The 17,537-nt window shown below is 37.4% G+C and overlaps 1 protein-coding gene across 6 annotated transcripts in view; it reads left to right on the top strand.

Annotated features, from left to right (window-relative positions):
* Nucleotides 1-487: 487 nt before the first annotated feature.
* CNTN5 (contactin 5) overlaps nucleotides 488-17,537 on the top strand; it is a 605,427-nt gene continuing 588,377 nt past the window's right edge. For 5 of the 6 annotated variants that reach the window (XM_063394528.1, XM_063394530.1, XM_063394527.1 and 2 more), the window contains exon 1: nucleotides 494-3,929. The gene's annotated coding sequence lies outside the window, so the exon portion shown is untranslated. Of the gene's footprint in view, nucleotides 3,930-17,537 lie in introns of all 6 variants that reach the window. The other variant, XM_063394532.1, reaches the window with a different exon arrangement.

The raw sequence follows: 17,537 nt of genomic DNA on the forward strand, positions 1-17,537 counted from the left end.
AAACTTTTTCAAATAGGTTAACTTTCTCCCAGTCTTTATGTTGGACCAGATGTCATCTGTTTGCACTTCTGAAAATTTAAGAGGCTCAAGTCCCCAGAGCTTGGGGTTTTATTTTTAATTTTATGCAACAACTTCTTTCCATTGCTAACGTCTCCAGTTTGTTAATTATCTGCTATAAGTGAAAGCTTTCATGAGAGGCTCTGAATCTTTTGCTGTTTGCCGAAGGCCTGAAGAATTATGTGTCAAATTTACACACAATTCTGCTTATCCCTCTAGAAAATTTTCTTATAACTCTAATTATACAGCCATGAGGACTCTATACAGATGTTCTAGGGGAGGAAAAAATATAGTGGTTGCCACTAAAATTATACAGCTGTGTACTAAAACAGGGCCAGTGTCCACCTTTCAAAAACTATTATTTTCAAATACTGTCCTCCAAGTACCTGAGAGAGCTTCTCATAAATGGAAGGGGAAGAGCAAGAGAAGCTTTCATTATCTCTAAAGATACACCTCAAGTGCTGTTGCAGACACAGATGAGGGGGAGAAATTTGTGCAGCTAATTCTTTTCTTCAAAATTCACTCCTTATCTTATATTCTGCAACTGGTCAAGAAAGAACAGTGAAATATCCCAATAGTAATGGTACTGCTCAGATAGCTCTCTGTGTGGGAAAGAAAAAAAAATACATTAAGCTCTTCTTAAAAGAAGAGAGTCTGAATGAAAAGAAGTAAAAAACAAATGAGAAAAGAGCTCAGAAATTAGACTTCAGATGTGCTGCATCTGTTTGCTTTTTCACTGCAGACACTGAGATAGAGAGAAGTGTTGATTGACAGATAGTCAGACAACTGGAGCAGGTATGCAAAATGCAGCTAGGTTGACTTAAAGTGTATAGCAATGATAGCACTGTAACAAAGTACTCTTTATGCTGATTCTAACTCACTGTCCATACACTAAACACTGAACATACATGCCATAGAGCAGCTCACAATCTTAGAGGAGTGGAGTAGAACAGGAACTGACCTTGCAAAAGATACACACAATCACATGGAATTTTAACCTCTTTAAAAGCTGCATGCCACTTTCTTTTCGAAGAGAGATAAAACTGGTACTCATACAAATCCACTTAATTCCTGATTATATTAAAGGAAAAGATACAAATACCTCCTTGTAGAAATAGTGCTGATGTGAAGTGAAAAAGAAGGAAGTAAACATTAAAAGTGGCCATTCATAAGAAAGACGAACTTTGGCAAGAACTTTGAGTAAAAGTAAGCTGAAAGAACAATACTGTGTAACCCACTGTGTATGGCATAGGTTCTGTAAAGTAGTTTTTCAAGGTAAAAGGTAACCCTATAAACTTCACAAAGGGTGATAAAGACCATAAAGTCATGTCTTTATGGCTAAAAACAAAAACAAAAAAAAAAAAACAAAACAAACCTACAAACCGGCATTTCCTTTAATTCTGTTTCTACCTATAAAAAGAGTGACCACTGAAAATCACCTCCTCACAAGTAATTACTCTAATTCCTCACGACTGTCATAAATAGATACAGTACGCAAAAAAAAAAAAAAAAAAAAAAAAAAAGAAATTACCAAAAATGCTTCTGGCTTTAACATTCACTTTGGAAATATTGAGAAATGGAGTCTCATAAGTTATTCATAAGATCAGAATTAATGCAGTCACTATTCCTGGCTTCTGATTAAATGCTGCCTTGTAACCTAGTAACACTGGAAATAATGACCAGATGATAATTTTCTGTGAACTGAGTAAATGAAGAGAAGTTTGACATGTCAGGTTGCAACATTACTGGCCCAACAGTTGTGGAGACAATTGTCTTCTGTGTCTGTATGGGATAGTGTATCCAGACAAAGTCCATTTCTAATGATGGATTCATTCTTGCTCTTCCACCATGATAGTTAAGACAGTGGAAGATGGTGATGAAGGAACAGAAAATTGCAATCTTAGAATGATAAAAAAAAAGGTATTGAAAGTAAGGAGTTGTTTTTTTTTTCAACTCATCCTCACTGACAGTAGTGGACAGAATTCCCTGAGCATGATGCTGAGCTGTAAATCCTCTGATAGACTTCCATATATTATACAGGACCACAAAAGTATATAAAACTGTGTCACTCCTCACTAGGATCTTATCTTGCTAGAGGCTTCAATATAAGAGACAAGCAGAGGACACAGAGAAAAAAACTCATATTAGTATTGCCAATTTAAGACCAGAGTTGTGTAAGAACTCCCTGAAAATTCCAGAATTAATCCAGGATCTTCGTTCTCCTGAATCTAAACTACTTAAGGGTTAGTTTTTAAAAATTAGCCAGAAACTACCTGGGATAGAAAAATAAAAATAAATGCCAAGAAAAGTTAGTAAGGAAAATGTACACACATACATACACACATATTTGTACACCACAGAGGTTCAGAACGCATAAACCATTGAAATGGAATCACTGAAGCAGAGAAAAATCTCAGAATAGGAACTATCCAATAATTACTCAGTTAATGTGTAAGTTAAGAAAGAGTCCTAACTATTTGTGGAGGGCAAAGGGGGAAAAAGGCAATGCAAGAAAAACAGAGAAGGCCAGAAGAGCATTAAATTTCATAGCAGAAGTTACCATTGCCACAGGGGAGAAAAAATTTTAAAAAAAGAAGAAAGGAAGGATTAGGATCAGTCTGGATCTTGAGGACAGCCATTAGGGAGAGGCAAAAGAGTGGGAACGCACTAGATGCGGGGATGGATGCGAAGCTGCCGAGGAGAGCCCGCCAGGAGCCGATGCGGCGGAGCGGCGCCGGCAGCCTCTCGGCGGGGCTGCGCGGGGCGGGGGCTGCGGGCGGGAGGCGCGGGCGCTCCGCGGGGCCGGGCCGGGCGGGGCCGCGCTGCCGCCGCTCCGCGGGGATGCGGCCGAGCTGAACGCGGGGGGACGGCGAAGGGAACGGCCGGGGAGCGGCTGCCGGAGCCGCGGGGGTGCTCTGGCCGGCCCCTTGCTGCCTGCCCCGGGCGTGCCTCCGGCCGGAGCAGCCGCGGTGTAAAGAAGGGCAGGCTGTAGAGAGGGGCAGGCTGCGCTGGGCTGCGCTGCGCTGCCGGCAGCAGCCGTGGCTCCCGGGCTCCCGGCTCCGGCTGCAGAGGGGTAGGGAGGGTTAGAACCGCTGGAGAGAAATAAAACGCGTTCAAAAAAAAAAAAAAAAAATTAAAAAAAAATAAATTAAAAAGCCAATCCACCTAGAAGGAGGATGGGGAAGGGGATGAGAAGGAGAGAGGAGAGGACGGCTTCAGGAAGTGGTGAATGGAAGAAGCTGGTGTCATGGGCTAGAGGAGCAGGAGATCAGAGGACAGCGTTCGCCAACTTGCCCTCTTGCCTTCACGCTCCAGGGCAGAGGAGTGAAGAGGAGAAAATCGGGGAGGAAGGTGGAGAGGAGCAGCAGGAGGAGGAGAGCGGGAGGAGGGGGGGTCCTTGCGCGCTTAGGGGTAGGGGCGAGCGGCGAGCAGCGGTGTGAGATGGCACTCACATAAACACACATCCCCATCATCTCTACATCCACACGCGTCCAGGCAGGGGCGGGCAGAGCCTCCGCCGGCCCCCCGGGAGCAGCCGGGGGAGGCGCCTCGGTCCCCCCGCCGGGAGGGGGCACGGCGGGGCCGGGAGGGGCTCGCGGGAGCTGCGGGCGCGGATGCCTTCACCTGGGGCTTTCCATCGCTGAGCGAGCCGAGCAGCAGAGGCGGTCGGGTCTGGAGAACTACCTCTGGATGGTTTAAAAAAAAAAAAAAAAAAAAAAAAAAAAAGAGGAAAAAAAAAAGGAAAAACCCAACTCTGCAATCCTCTGCTCCCCCAGGCTCAGCACCATAAGGGACTGCTATATTTGAGGCTGTCAGGAGGATGGGAGAGAGACACTGAGAGTCAGGGCGAGAGAGCCGGTGCCACAGCAGCGGTAAGTGTCTTTGCCGTTCCGCCAGCCAGGCACTGATTTCCCTGGTTAGACTTTGGAGTGTGTGCAGATTATTTGTTGTAATATCCATCGCAGCATCTCTGTGAGCAGTCTACTGTGAAGCCGGCAACGGTGAGAGATCCCATTTTTGGGCTGCAGGTTTATGTGTTTTGCTTTTTTTGTTTTGAATCTTACGTTGAAATTGTCATAATTGAGCAGAAAAGTTGAAGCAGAAATTACTGTGATCTGCTATATGCTTCCTGTCATTTAACTAGGGAGCAAACTACTGCAGTGAATGAGTTGTGAAGAGAGATGTGAAGCTTTTAGTAAAAATACATACTCCAGAGAAGGAACGCCTATTCAAATGTGCTAATTTTTTATGTTTGGGAGAGCTACCATGCTAATGCTTGAGGGTGATTTAGAAAATAACCGAGTGTATTGAGTTTATAGTGATGCATTGAAAGTTGTGTTGTTTTGGAGTTTTGAATGATACTTGGCTTTGGGATGAACAGTTATCTCTGGCATTAGAAAAGTACAGTGCCAGGACTCCTTGCTGACAGGCAGAGGAGATGGAATTACATAAAGCTGCACCGATTTTTCCTCTCTGATGTGAGGACAGTTAATAAGGCTATGTTGAATGTCTGTGAACTGGCTAGAAGATGAACTGAGAGTTATTGGGACATAGACCACAAAATTGTCTTTTGAGGATTTTTAAATTAAAAAAAAATCCATGACTGCATCTGTACTTCTTCAGATGTTTAGTTGTATTTCTATTAAGCTCAGAAACTTCATGTAACAAAAGTTAGACAAGATAATGTAATGTGAGTACTTAGGACTTAAGTTTTCTGTGTGTTACAATATTTCAGAAATGTAGCTTAAAGGTTTTTCAAAGTCCATTTTTATTTTTTTAAAATGTAATGCTTCCTTGGAATGACATAATTTTAGTTGGTTTTTGGTTTTTGTTTTTCAGTGAAGGAACTGGTGTCAGTTTTTGGGTGGGGTTTTTTTGGTGGGTTTTTTTGTTTGTTTGGTTTTGGTTTTTTTTGTTTTTGTTGTTGTTTTTGTTTTTGTTTTTGTTTTTGTTTTTGTTTTTTTGAGGAGTTCTAGCATTTGTCTAGACTTCAGTGAGCTATTGATGAGACCCTGAAGTTTGAAACTACAAATAAATTATACATTCACTATTAGCCAAAAGCTAAGGGGGGATTCCTGATAATTAAAATTTGAATGACATTTTCCAATTAATAAAAGTGCCTCTAATTCTTGCTGAGTTATAGTACCACTCCTTCAGAAGTATTTTATTGCAATCAATATTAGTGCAAGATCAGATCATTCTTATTATTATTACAGGAGTTATTGAAAGAATTAGCAATAGCTGGGCCATTACTTTAAAAAGCTATCAAAAGTTCTAGTAGAGTTTCAAAAATATATTTAATAAATTGACTTCAGATACTATAACACTTACCTACCAAGTTTCAAGTATTTCAAGTAAAAAAAAAAAAAAAAAAAAAAAAAAAAAAAAAAAAAAAAAAACCCAAAAAATCCCAAACTCCAACCTCTCCCCAAAACCCCTTGTCTATTTCCCTCTGCTGTGAGGGAAAACACAAATGCTTGTTTGCTCATTTGAGATATGCTGAAAGGAAGACAGAAAACTGAGATGTGAACTATTGTTACTGAGGAATGCTTTATGTACAGTGGCGTTCAGTAGAGATATACTGTTGATATACTATGGGTATATTTAAAAGATATGGTTAAGAAGACAAAGTTTGGGAAGACAACAAATATGTTAAGGAAGGTGAAGTGTTAAGCACTCTTGAAGGTGATAACAGCTAAGTAGTTTTATAAGTGGACTATTGAGCATGCAGCAGTTCTGTTTCATACACTTACAAAGCAAATGCCCATGCAAAAAAGTCAGGACTCGCAGACCATGACATGAAAGTGTGAAGAGAGCTATATGGATAGTTGGGAGACAAAAAGTGTAGGTTTTGTTTTAGTTTTGTTGATCAATATGAAGCTGAAGGACATATTTTGAATTCTAGGTAAAAATATCGGGGGAAGGGATCTTAATTTTATTTTATAATGAGGGGAGATGTACTAAGAATGAAAATAAAAACCTCTCATTGGCTGAATTCTATTTGAGAATTTGGAAGAAAGCAGCTTTGAAAACAGGTCTTGAGGAAAAATATCATAGCAGCTAAGATAAAAGGTGTGATTAAAGCCTCTGCTGTTGGAAAACACTAAAGGGCAGCTTTAAGAAATGCATAACTTGGAGGACTGCTAGCACAGATTCAATACAGGAAGGTCATAACTGGCAAATTTGCTTGAGTCCCCTGAATAAGTTGCTGACATGCTGAGCTATTGGGGAATCAGTGATATGATTTATGGGAGTTTCAGAAAATGTCCAGTTCTGTGCTCCACAAAATATTGATTTGAAGAGTAAATTTTTGAAGGAGTGCTGGAATGAATTCAAACCTGACTTAGACATAGGGACCAGAGGGTGTCAGTAAAGGTAAAGAGCTCTGGTATGGAAAGAGGAGGTTAAAGTATGATGCTTTAAGTGACAGTCTGAGGTCCAGTTTTCCTCTCAGCTTGTAACCAATCTGGTATGTACAAAAAGGCTAAATCTGATTTGCTAGAAATATAGAAAAATCTGTTTCACAGAACAGATTCAACACACTGGAAGTTTTCTGATTGGATTGATTATAGAAATCTTTATTTTAAATAATTAATGCAAGTCTTTACAGAAGACATCATAGAAATCTGTATGTTAAGAATATACATACCAAGGAATTGAGCCATCTGAGGTGATTGGTTCAATGGCATTCAAAAAAATCTAGTTCTTCTGACTCATTTTGTCTTCTGCTTGTAGCCTGCAACACAGACTTTAGTTCCTATGAATGCACTGCATATTTTGCCACTGTTGGTCTGCTCCCTCCTTATGTTCCTGCAAAAGCTTCTGCGTTGCACTTTCTCTCAGTTTCAGAACAACCTCAATCATTTGAACAGTTTCTTGTACTCTAACATGCTAAATAAAATCCACCACAGTTTATACTGCATTCTTAATTTCCTGAGAATCAATGTGAAATATACATTTGCTTGCTAATACTATATTGGTAGGTACTTCACAGTATATTTTCTTCCTTCTATGGATGGCTTCTCTGATGCTTTCTTCAGGGTTTGTTACACCCTGGATTACCAACTTCTGAGCACTTTACAAGGGAAAAATACTCTTTCTGGGAGTGATGGAGTCCCTACAGATTCTATCTCTCTCAATAACACTCTATTAGGGGGTGGGTTTGAAAATGATGAAATTGTTAAAACTTTATAAGATTATTACCTTCTTCTTTTGCTTAAAGATTTCAAAGCCTCATAATGTATGTATGTATGTATGTATAGATGTGTTTATATACATACATATATATAGAAGAGCAATGGTTCTGTGTCTTTGCAAGCTGGAATAGCAGCAACAGTAACATTTTCTAGTTAGTGGAAGGAAATGTAATCTGTTTGTTTTTATAATTAATTTCATGGCTGATTTATAAAAATATCCCAAAGTGTGTGGACCATAAGAAAATCCGATCTTTGCTTATGTGATGGTTTCTAAAAGGAAGTTCAGGATGATTTCTCACTGTATTTCATAAAGGCAGCAAATCAATTCTAAGGTGTTGCAAGTGGATATGTAATATGGGAAATACTGTGTCAGATTCTGCATGTTGTGAATGTGATAAGACATTAGAATTTCCATCCATGCTGCAGCTGATGTTCTTGATCACAACGTGCTCATACTTATTCTGTGTAGTCATCCACTCAGGCTAGCTCCTAAGATCACAGAGCCATGAGGTTATGTCAGAATGATGCGTGCTGTCATGTACTAGTTACACCACCATAGCTCACTTCTTTACATCTCCTTCAGGACCAAGCTTACACATCAGTCTTGGGGAAAATTGATAACTCTTCCCCATTCCCATACCTAGAAATAGAAAATACATCAAACTCTTTCCATCCATCAGAAACCTCTTTTGGGAATTTCCTTTTTCAGCAAGCTCTTAAAGGTTTTCTTGTAAATGGTGTTAAAACATGATGCTGTCTTTGGAGAACCTTCAGCTGCTGAAACTAAAAGCAGACAAACTTTGCAGGTAGTTCACTGTAGTTCCTGAGAGGGTTAAAGAATAACAACTTTTCACTCAACATACAGGGACTTTGGCTTCAGTCTCCTTGTGAGTGAAAAATGTTTAGTTTTTAATAAAGATTTACTATATATTCATTGGTGCTCCTCGTCTTCAAATCATTTTGATCAAGGCTTAATATATGGCTTTGTAGTTGATGTTGGCACAGTGTGAGGCCAGTCTTTTGGGTGTTACAAGAATTCACTAATCCCATTTTATTGTTGTTTGGTTTATAGTCTTCATTGAGTACACGATGGACATTGCCCTGTGCGACATTCCTGCTACAGGTTGCAACCACCCTGCTATGCATTCAGCCAGATGGGCATGTAAAGGAAGAAGATTGTTTGGTCATAGTAACAGAAGAAGCTGATCTAAAGGCATAACGTCCTTATAATAATATTTGGAGAAGCTATTCAGGCACTAGGCTTGAAAAGATGTAATTCTTGCTTAGCCATGAAGAGACACATTCAGAAGATATGTTTGCTGCACTATTCTCCCCACAGATGTGCCCTCAAAACTAAATGGTAAATGGCAAAGATGTTAACAGAAATTTACTTTTAGTAAAGGTGATTAATTATTAACTTATTAATTATTAACTATAAATTACTAACACATATATCATATGTTCTAAAAGATGACCCATTGTCCCTGTTAGCTTACTACACAGAATTTCATATGCCATTTATGCTTGGTTATTCACAGGTCTCCACATAGACATGAAGTCTAATGAACAAAACCACATCCAAATGAGCAACAAAGTCACAGTACATGTTTTACCTCTTCTTTTGAGGTGATTCTCACAGAAAATATTTTCAAAATGTTAAGTATTGTAGACACTCCAAGAAATTACTCTGGACAGGCTGGAACACTTGGGCGATATTCAGCACTGTCAGTTGGATGAAGTCATTCAATTTAGTGATGTTCATATTACTATGATGTAATCACGATTATTATTTGTATTTACTTTTATTCTTGTGATGGCTTGCATTGGTGGCAAGATATACAGAATGGATGAAATAGAAAATACTGACAACTTCAGGAACTCTCTTGTTCCAATATAGGAATTTTAGTATGCATAACACAAAAATGCATTTGAAGTTCTGGACATAGAGATAAATTAAAATTCCATTCAGTTTGTTTTTCTTATGCTTACTAATTTCTTTCCTATAAGCATTCACTGCCTGGAATATTGTACTACAGCCTTCTTTCTGGACCTAATTAATGATAGTAAGCTTTGTATGTATAGTGTCACTTTAAAAACCTACTCCCTCCCCAAGTATATTTCTTTACCTTCTATGTAGGTTACTTTGATGTATAATTTAACAATTGTGTATAAAAAATTAGATTTTTCTTATTGCTTTAGCTTGTAGGTACATCTGTTCACATATGTTTAAAAAAATGCAAATGCCACTTCACAATGCGGTTGCCTTAACCATCTAATTCACATCACAAGTCTATACTAATATTATTTAGATTAAAACTCTGATTGCCCTAGATAATATTTTATCATCAAGGTCCTTTATTCCATTATAAACCTTCTCATAATAGTGGCAGCTAGACATGGTAATCATAAATCAAGATTGTGTTGCACTGAGAGTTGTAAACAAAAAATGTCCAAGAACCAAAGAACGTATGGCCTAACTCAAAACCTTCCTTTTTTTTTTTCTTTTTTTTTTTTCTGTTATTTCTGACCTTTGAAGAGTTTATAGCTAAGGGAAGACATCTGTGTTTCACAACCATGCTATCATGATCATGTACAGATGTCTTCAAGATCACCTCCCACACCAGAAAAAAGCCCAGGATACTATCTGCAACACTATGACATGTGTAATGATCACACATATAGGCTACAAAAATGTCTTGAAAATCTTTCTGAAGACTGTAGCAGCAGTCCACAATTGCTTCTGAAATGTGTACTTATTAGACCCCTTTTCTAAATTAGCTTATTCCTTGTGTTACCAAAACCTCAGAAAGATCAAATTTTATTAAAAACAGCTTATGGACTTTCACATGACATTCTTTTAAAAGGTAAGTTCTCCTTATTAAAACTTTCTATTTGTTTTGTCATTCCAAAAGTAATGAATAAAGAAAATAAATAATTTACTTACTCTTGTACCATGACCTTATTCTTTGTTTGGCTTTTGACTTTTGCACATCTGAGGTGATACAAGGTCCTGATTTCTCAGTCTCATTCTGTTCAAGATGTTCAAAATGTTCTTATTCCCTTGTAACATATGCAGTGTCATGTATTGTTGCTGCTTGCATAAAACTCAGCTCAGGGAATCTGGGAATAAAGCCATGACTTCTCTGATGTCATAAAGTCTCTCTGATGTGTGTGTGCACAGCTTTTCAACTGAAAACTAGTTGTGTAGTATTTCCTCTGTCTGGACTTAGGAAGATATTTCTTGGACACTGAAACAGCTTCAAACTGAGGAAGACTGACTGTTACATGTTTGAGAAGAGGCATAATTGAAAATGTGTTCCAGATCAGATAACCAGAGAGGATAATTTATTAAAAGGCCCATTGGAATAAAATTTAGAAAACATGATATATAGCTGAAATGTCTGCAGTTTTGTTTTCCCCCTTGCATATCACAACTGACTGATTGCTAAGATCTAAGTATTTATTTGTCTTATCAATCACTTTGTGCCTGAGTCATTCACTGATGGGCATAATCCCCTGTTTGTGGCTTCAAAAGGCATCTCTGGAGGAAATTTGAATGTCATCAGCAACGAATTGAGACATTACTGAAGACATCAGGTAGGAGGAAGATGTTTGCACAAGGGGCATATTAATCAACAACTGGAGAAAATAAGCAGCATCAAAGCAGAGCAATTCAGCTGAATTTGGATTAAATTCTAGCATGTTTTCTGCAAAGTAGAAGCAAGACAGCCTGATTGATTCAAACCATGAAAAATCCAAAGTTCTTCCCTAGAAAATAAATACAGGTTGAGAAAATCAAGAAGCATTAAGTGTACTGGAGCACTAAAGTTTCTACATTCAAAAGGTCATTTCTTAATGTCTGTTATCTCTGTAAGTTTTCATTAAATATCCATAAATTACTATCAGGATTCCTTCTCTGTCAATCTTTGCAAAATTGTTCCTTTGAAGCAGCACGACTTTAATTGCAAAGGAATGTAAAGGAATTTGCCAAGGATTTCTTTCAAAGCTTACAAAAACATGTTGAAATTATAAACAATATGTGCATGATTATATAGGATTATAGGGTTTGTGAATGGGAATAATGTGTGAGAGAAAGAGGAATTTATCACAGTTTTTTTTGTTATTTTGCTTCTACAGAAAATGATTAGTAGTTTCATATGTCACATTCTGCATCAAGTAAAAGCTGGCATATGAGAAAATACAGTCAGTTGAGCACTTGTAATGTTTATTGAAGATAATGTTTATATCAAAAACTGCATGCTAGTTTCATGTATTATCTAAGATTAAAAAAAAAATAGCAGGCTTTTTTCCTGAGGATTGATTTAAAGTCAAAACAATGAGGGTTATGAAAAACCTCTCTAAAATCCGGAATGGACATGCTTGCTCTTTGGAACCTACAGTAGAGTAACTGAGAAGCTCAGGGGATCCCAAGAGTTTATCTAAAAACTACCTGTAGGTGGTATAATAAGATCTGGAATATTTTGCAGTGCAAAAAAACAGACTGTAAATAGCTCTATGCAAGGCAGTGATTTTGGACCTTTTATTATTATTTCTGGGCTTATAGAGCTGCAATGATCTAACAGCAAAGCAAATACAAAGGGTTAACTTTTAGTGAGACTAACCTTCTTTGAATTGGCTAAAAAAATATTCATCCATTAACTTGAAAATATAAATTAAACAGAACAAAATCAGTTTCCAGCATCAAGCCCACTAAACATAGAGTTGTTTTACTTCTTTATCATATAGGGCAGATTTTAAGGCAACTTAGATCTCTTAGGAAGAAATCCTTTTTAATTGTTCAAGAAAACAGATGCTGTCAGATTGTGGACTCCTGTTGCAGGAGATTTTTATTACTTTCTATTAATTTTTATTTTTCATTTACTGGTTACTAGTGTATAAAGATATTATTTGATTTATGTCTTCAGTTGTAGTTATTACTTCTTACTGTAGTCTGTTTATTGCCATTTTCCTTTGATTTCCTCATGACCTGAGGTTTTCCCACATGGTGGCTGGCATGAAATTAGTTTTCCTAATTTGTATGCTTGGTTTGCATTTTCTGTAATTTGTATTTTATTGCTAATGTCAGACACGGAAGGAGATGAGGAAAGTATTGAGAACACAATCCTTCATCAGTTCCCATTGCCACATATAAAGGCAGCAAATAAGTGTATTCTGTTAATGCAGTAAAGTCAGAGTCCTCGTGCCTTGAGATACATTAAAGAGACTCTCTAGCACTCCAAGAACTGCCAAATTAGATGATGCCAAGGGAAAAGAAAGAAAAAAGGAATAAGAAAAAGCACTTTCACGTAAAATTCACACTGCATTTAACAAGCATAAGAGAAGAACACTTATCCAAAGCGGAAAGCACAGGTCACTACAGCTTGAGTTTAAGAGCAAGGCTTTCCACTGGGTGCCTGCAAACACTGGCCGGGTAGCGCAGAGATTGTGAGAACCATGCAGTGATGAATCCCCTTTTCTGTGCTTGGTGCTAAGTGAGGGAAAGAAGGAGAAAGTCCACGTAAATGATTCCTCTTTTGATGAGTCACACACCTGCACCTGGAAATAGATAGTCCCTATATTAGTGTTGTGCACGGTCACACAGCACACACACAAAATGCTGTTCTAGGTTATTGAGGTTTTTTGATATATTGGCTAGAAGCTCTCACCCAAGCACCATTGAGAATCAGGTATTGTGCCTATCATCCTGTTAAGTTGTATTTCTCATAAAAATACTTTAGTTACCCATATGAATTGTTCTGAGTATAGAGTAGTAGCTTTTTATAGGTATATTTGTTCTCACTCAAAGCATGCATTTGAAGAGTATCTTTTTGAATAAATATATGGAAAGTAAGCAATTAAAATCTATTAGCCACTAGCAACTGCTGACTGCTGTCTTCATTGACAGTTTGTGCATCTCTTCAATGCCTTTTCTAAATCTCTTTCCTCATTGCCTCAATAGGGTCAGATCCTAACGTTTTGCCTTGTTGCAATTGTCATCAGGCTTTTTGTGGCTAGTCTTTACTCAGAAGGACTCAAAACCATCAAGAGAAAAATACTCTGCTGGCATAAGCAAGTGCAGCAATGCTAAATTTGGTGAAATCCTGACTGCTCATTTTAAGATCGCTTCTCTACCTTGAATTTTCCTGCAATCCTCAACTACTACTACTCTGTGAAGCACATTTTGCTACTGGCAGTGACTGAGGAATTCTAGGTTGGATTTTAATTCTGTTACCAAATGGATTCTGGCTATGCTAGTGACAAGCAGAGAAGCTCAAAAATTACTCATTTTTGTCCTGTAAGTGTCCATCTGCAGCAATGATGATTTTCTGCCTAAATATTTTATTCTTCTGTGAATGTGCAAAAATATGATTTTTCCCCCTCCTGCCGGTTCTGCTGACAAGCAGAACTTTTTTCTACAGCTCTATAATTAGGCTCCAGAGTCCTGTGGAGACACACAGCAGAGTGGCAGGCTTTATATTCTGTAACACTCAAAAGTTGCAGTTCACAGACCCGTGTGCTTATATCTATCCCACCTCTTTGCAAGCTATAACTAGACTCTTCCATTCCCTTTGGATCTGTCCCCCTGTGTCTAACAAAAATGAGAATTTTGAGTGTTTCTAGCCCTAAACTGCAAATCAGCACTCGACCACTGTGTGAAACTTTTGGCAGACTGGAATGGAGTTTCAGTTCATCATGGAAAATACCAGCTGAGGAATCTTGCTTCAGGTAGTGAAATGAAACTATCAAAATTTGTATTAAAACATATAATTCTAATCATGTTTTCAAACAATTCTTTTCAGAATGAATGTGAATTTTTGTTGTGGTTTCCATCACATTACATTATCCTGATCACAAACCCCAATTGTGATGTTCCTATAACAAAAAGCAAAAATATAGTTGTAAAGAAATGGATCACTGGTAGAAGTTGTATGTGAAATATTATATATTGCTATTGTATGGCCTTTGGAGAAACCTTCCGTTTTCCTTTAAGAAAACCTTTAAACTCTTTAGTGTTAAAACATGCTACTTTAGAGAACATGAATCTTTTCTACTTCAGGCCAAAGACAGCCACAAACACCAGTAAATTAGTAACATTACTTCTACATCTTAAAAACGGTTAAAATCTGAGATTTCACAATTACTAATCTCTGCAAACCATTTAGAAATATGATCTGATATGACTTTTTTAGCTTTGTATTGGTGCAGTTTGGAGAAAAAGGTTTTCATGTTATAGCTAATGAGAGTTGCTGCTTAATCTTAGCACTGCTAACAGCAAGAAGAACATTTCCTGTCCTTAGCTCATTTTTTGCAGGTTTAATTAATAATGTAGACAGTTGAGTCTGCCTCCTTGAACTAAAATAATTAGCAGAGAGTAAACAAACACTTTAGGTTTCATTTTATGAATGGTGTGGTGCCATTTTAAATATTTAACATTTTGATCTGAATGACCAATCAATTCTTGAAAAGCGCCAGATTACCTGGGCAATCCAAGCAAGAAAGCTGAGCTGTGAGAAAAAGTAGGCTCCTGTAAATGCTTCTGACCAGCAAGGGCTGTAAGAAATGATGTGTTAAAAAATGTTAAAAATGAGGGTATGAAAAGGTAGGAGCTGTCAGAAAAGGAATGATAAAAAACTCAGAGAGGGACATGAGAGGATATAAAGGTGTGTAATGCAGCTCAATGACTAACTGATCAGTTAGATCTCCTTTGAGGTCTTACAGGAGACAAGTGTCTCATGCACATTTAAATCGCAGGTAGTGATTTATTCCTCTGTATATTCAAGGCAAGAATAATGAAAAAAAAGTCCCTCTTAGTGAAATTTATTGGCTTTTTCTTCTAAATACTGATGATGTGGGGAAGAGAAGACCCAGACCCTGCAAGGAAAGCAGTCAGAGCTTATGAACATGCTGAAACCAGTAGTGATTGCAGTTTTGATCTAGGGAAACATGTACACATGTTCTGAGCAACTTCATAGACAATCCTAACCTGAGCCTACACATATAAACCTTGACTGCATTTCAGTGAAGCAATCTTAGGTGTAGTCCTGAACAAGTACTTTGAAGAAAGGAATGCTAATTACACTTAATTTTTACTTTGTGGCATGGAATAGTACTTTTGAATTATAACCATTTTATACTTCTATCAGAAATATTCAAAAACGTGTTCCTTAATCTTAAAAGTGTCTATATTTTTATAGATTATGTCTTGTTAACCCAATATCTCTTTTCTATCAGGTTTTATCTTATTATAAAAATCACATAAACATTGAATATCTGATAAACACATCATAAACATTTTAAACAGTCTCTTTGATTCAGTCAAATGTAGTTCCCTTTCAATGGCATAAAATATTCAGAAAACAGGTCTCCTAGGTTTTTTTTTTCAGGAGACTACATAAAGATGCAACCCATAGCATGTGAGGCTGGTGAATAATAATATTTTCTGGATGATGTAAACTCAAAAAAAAAATTTTTTTGCAAGGCTTTAACTGTGCCTACTTTGATAAATTAACTCTCCTACTGTAGCCCATGATGAGGCTTCTGAGCTGTAACTTACAACAGTTTTCCCTCCAACTATTTTTGTTAATCATGATCATATTTAGAAAGAGAGCCTTAACTGTTTTTCATATTTCACACTGGATTTGCTGGATTGACAGAAAAAACCCACAAAAATGTTTGCATACCTATTGTGTTTGGTACAGAAACCACTGCACAACATTCAGTATGACTCCCTGGTGTGCCATTTGTGTATGGTTACTTTCTAGAGAAAGATCAAGCTTTGGTTATATTTTTCAGTAGGGTATACTGCCTTCAACATTTTAAAGATGATGCTGCTTTGAGTAGGAGAAGTTTGCTGGAAGTGTTCTTTGGAGTGGCAGGAGGTTTTGATAGGGTTTCGATACAGCCTCTGTGGGAAACTGGCTGTATCTCACCCTCGTGCTGGGGTGGAAGATTTTCATCTCTCAGTGACACCAATCCAACAGCACTGAAGCATTAGAAGTCTGAATCAATGTCACTATTTTTTCCCCCTTTGGAAACAATCAACAAATTATCATAGTCATTAAAGAAAAAGAGAGACTTACATGAGCCTCCATATGAAATGATTTGATTTTTTGTTTATTCATTTGTAAGAATTTTTGATGACCACATATGGGTGCTTATTTGTTAATGAAAATCCAAAGATGAACGTGAAAAAATGAACACTTTATTTTGTTTAAATATTTTGGTTTTTTCACACTGTTTTTCTTTTCCAGATTAGAAATGTTCTTTTGATATATTGAAAATAAAATTCCATGCCTGAATGGGATTTTGCTGGTGATTGTCATCAAACTGTAAACTCTATTTTTAATCCAGTTAATCTATTAACTGGTTCTGAGCAACCAAGGACCTCATTTTCACACTGTATCTATTCTCCCATCTGTAGAAACTGATGATGCAAGCATAAGGGAAAGAGTCAGTTAAGTGTTCATCGTCTCTTCATGGCTTTTACTGTGTCACAGAAAACTCTAAAACTGGCAGCAAAAAGCAGTTAGAACAGATCACTTTGTTTCCAAGGTAATAAAATCCATGAGCTTTCAGAATAAGCAGATTTATTGTATGATATTTAATGTTCATGGCTGACTAAGAAAAAGAAGGTAACAGCTTTTCATGGGAGATAAGGTGTACCTCTTTTGGAATAGCAGTTTACAATTTTTGGGTAGTTTGCAGAGCCTGTACTAGATGAGGTGTGAACCAAGGAGAGGGGAAAGGGATCTTTAATTGCCCAAGACTGCCAAGCCAAATGACTCTGCATCCCAACCTGTTATTTCAAATGCATGTGTGCATAAGTGCACAGGGAAAAGCAATGTTGGATTTTTTTTCAGAATTGCAAGTAAAATTCAAAGATTTTGAATTGTAATTGTCACTTGTGATTTCTCAGACATGACTGTCCTCAGTAAGGGAGAATGACCAGCTAGGAAGCAGTCAGTTTTCAAGCATTCAGTCTCAACTGGGATTTTTTTTTTTTGTCTTATTTGTAACCTCTGCTACTAGTATGTAAAAATATGACTTGGACTTTTGATTAATATGTTTTTTACTGCACCATTAAGCTTGTCTAGTTTACCATCAGCATGGGGAAACTCACAAATACAACATTTTTTTCTACTCTCCAAATACAAATAAACTAGCTTGTGCAGGCATCCTCAAGGACCTGCGTTCTGAAACACATGTATAGAAGTTAATGTTCAGAGGATATTTATGGGAAAATTGAAGTAAATCATGTCAAGGCTCATATTACCAAGATGCTGA

This window comes from Prinia subflava, chromosome 3 (genome assembly GCF_021018805.1).
Source record: "Prinia subflava isolate CZ2003 ecotype Zambia chromosome 3, Cam_Psub_1.2, whole genome shotgun sequence".
Classification (NCBI taxonomy): Eukaryota; Metazoa; Chordata; class Aves; order Passeriformes; family Cisticolidae; genus Prinia; species Prinia subflava.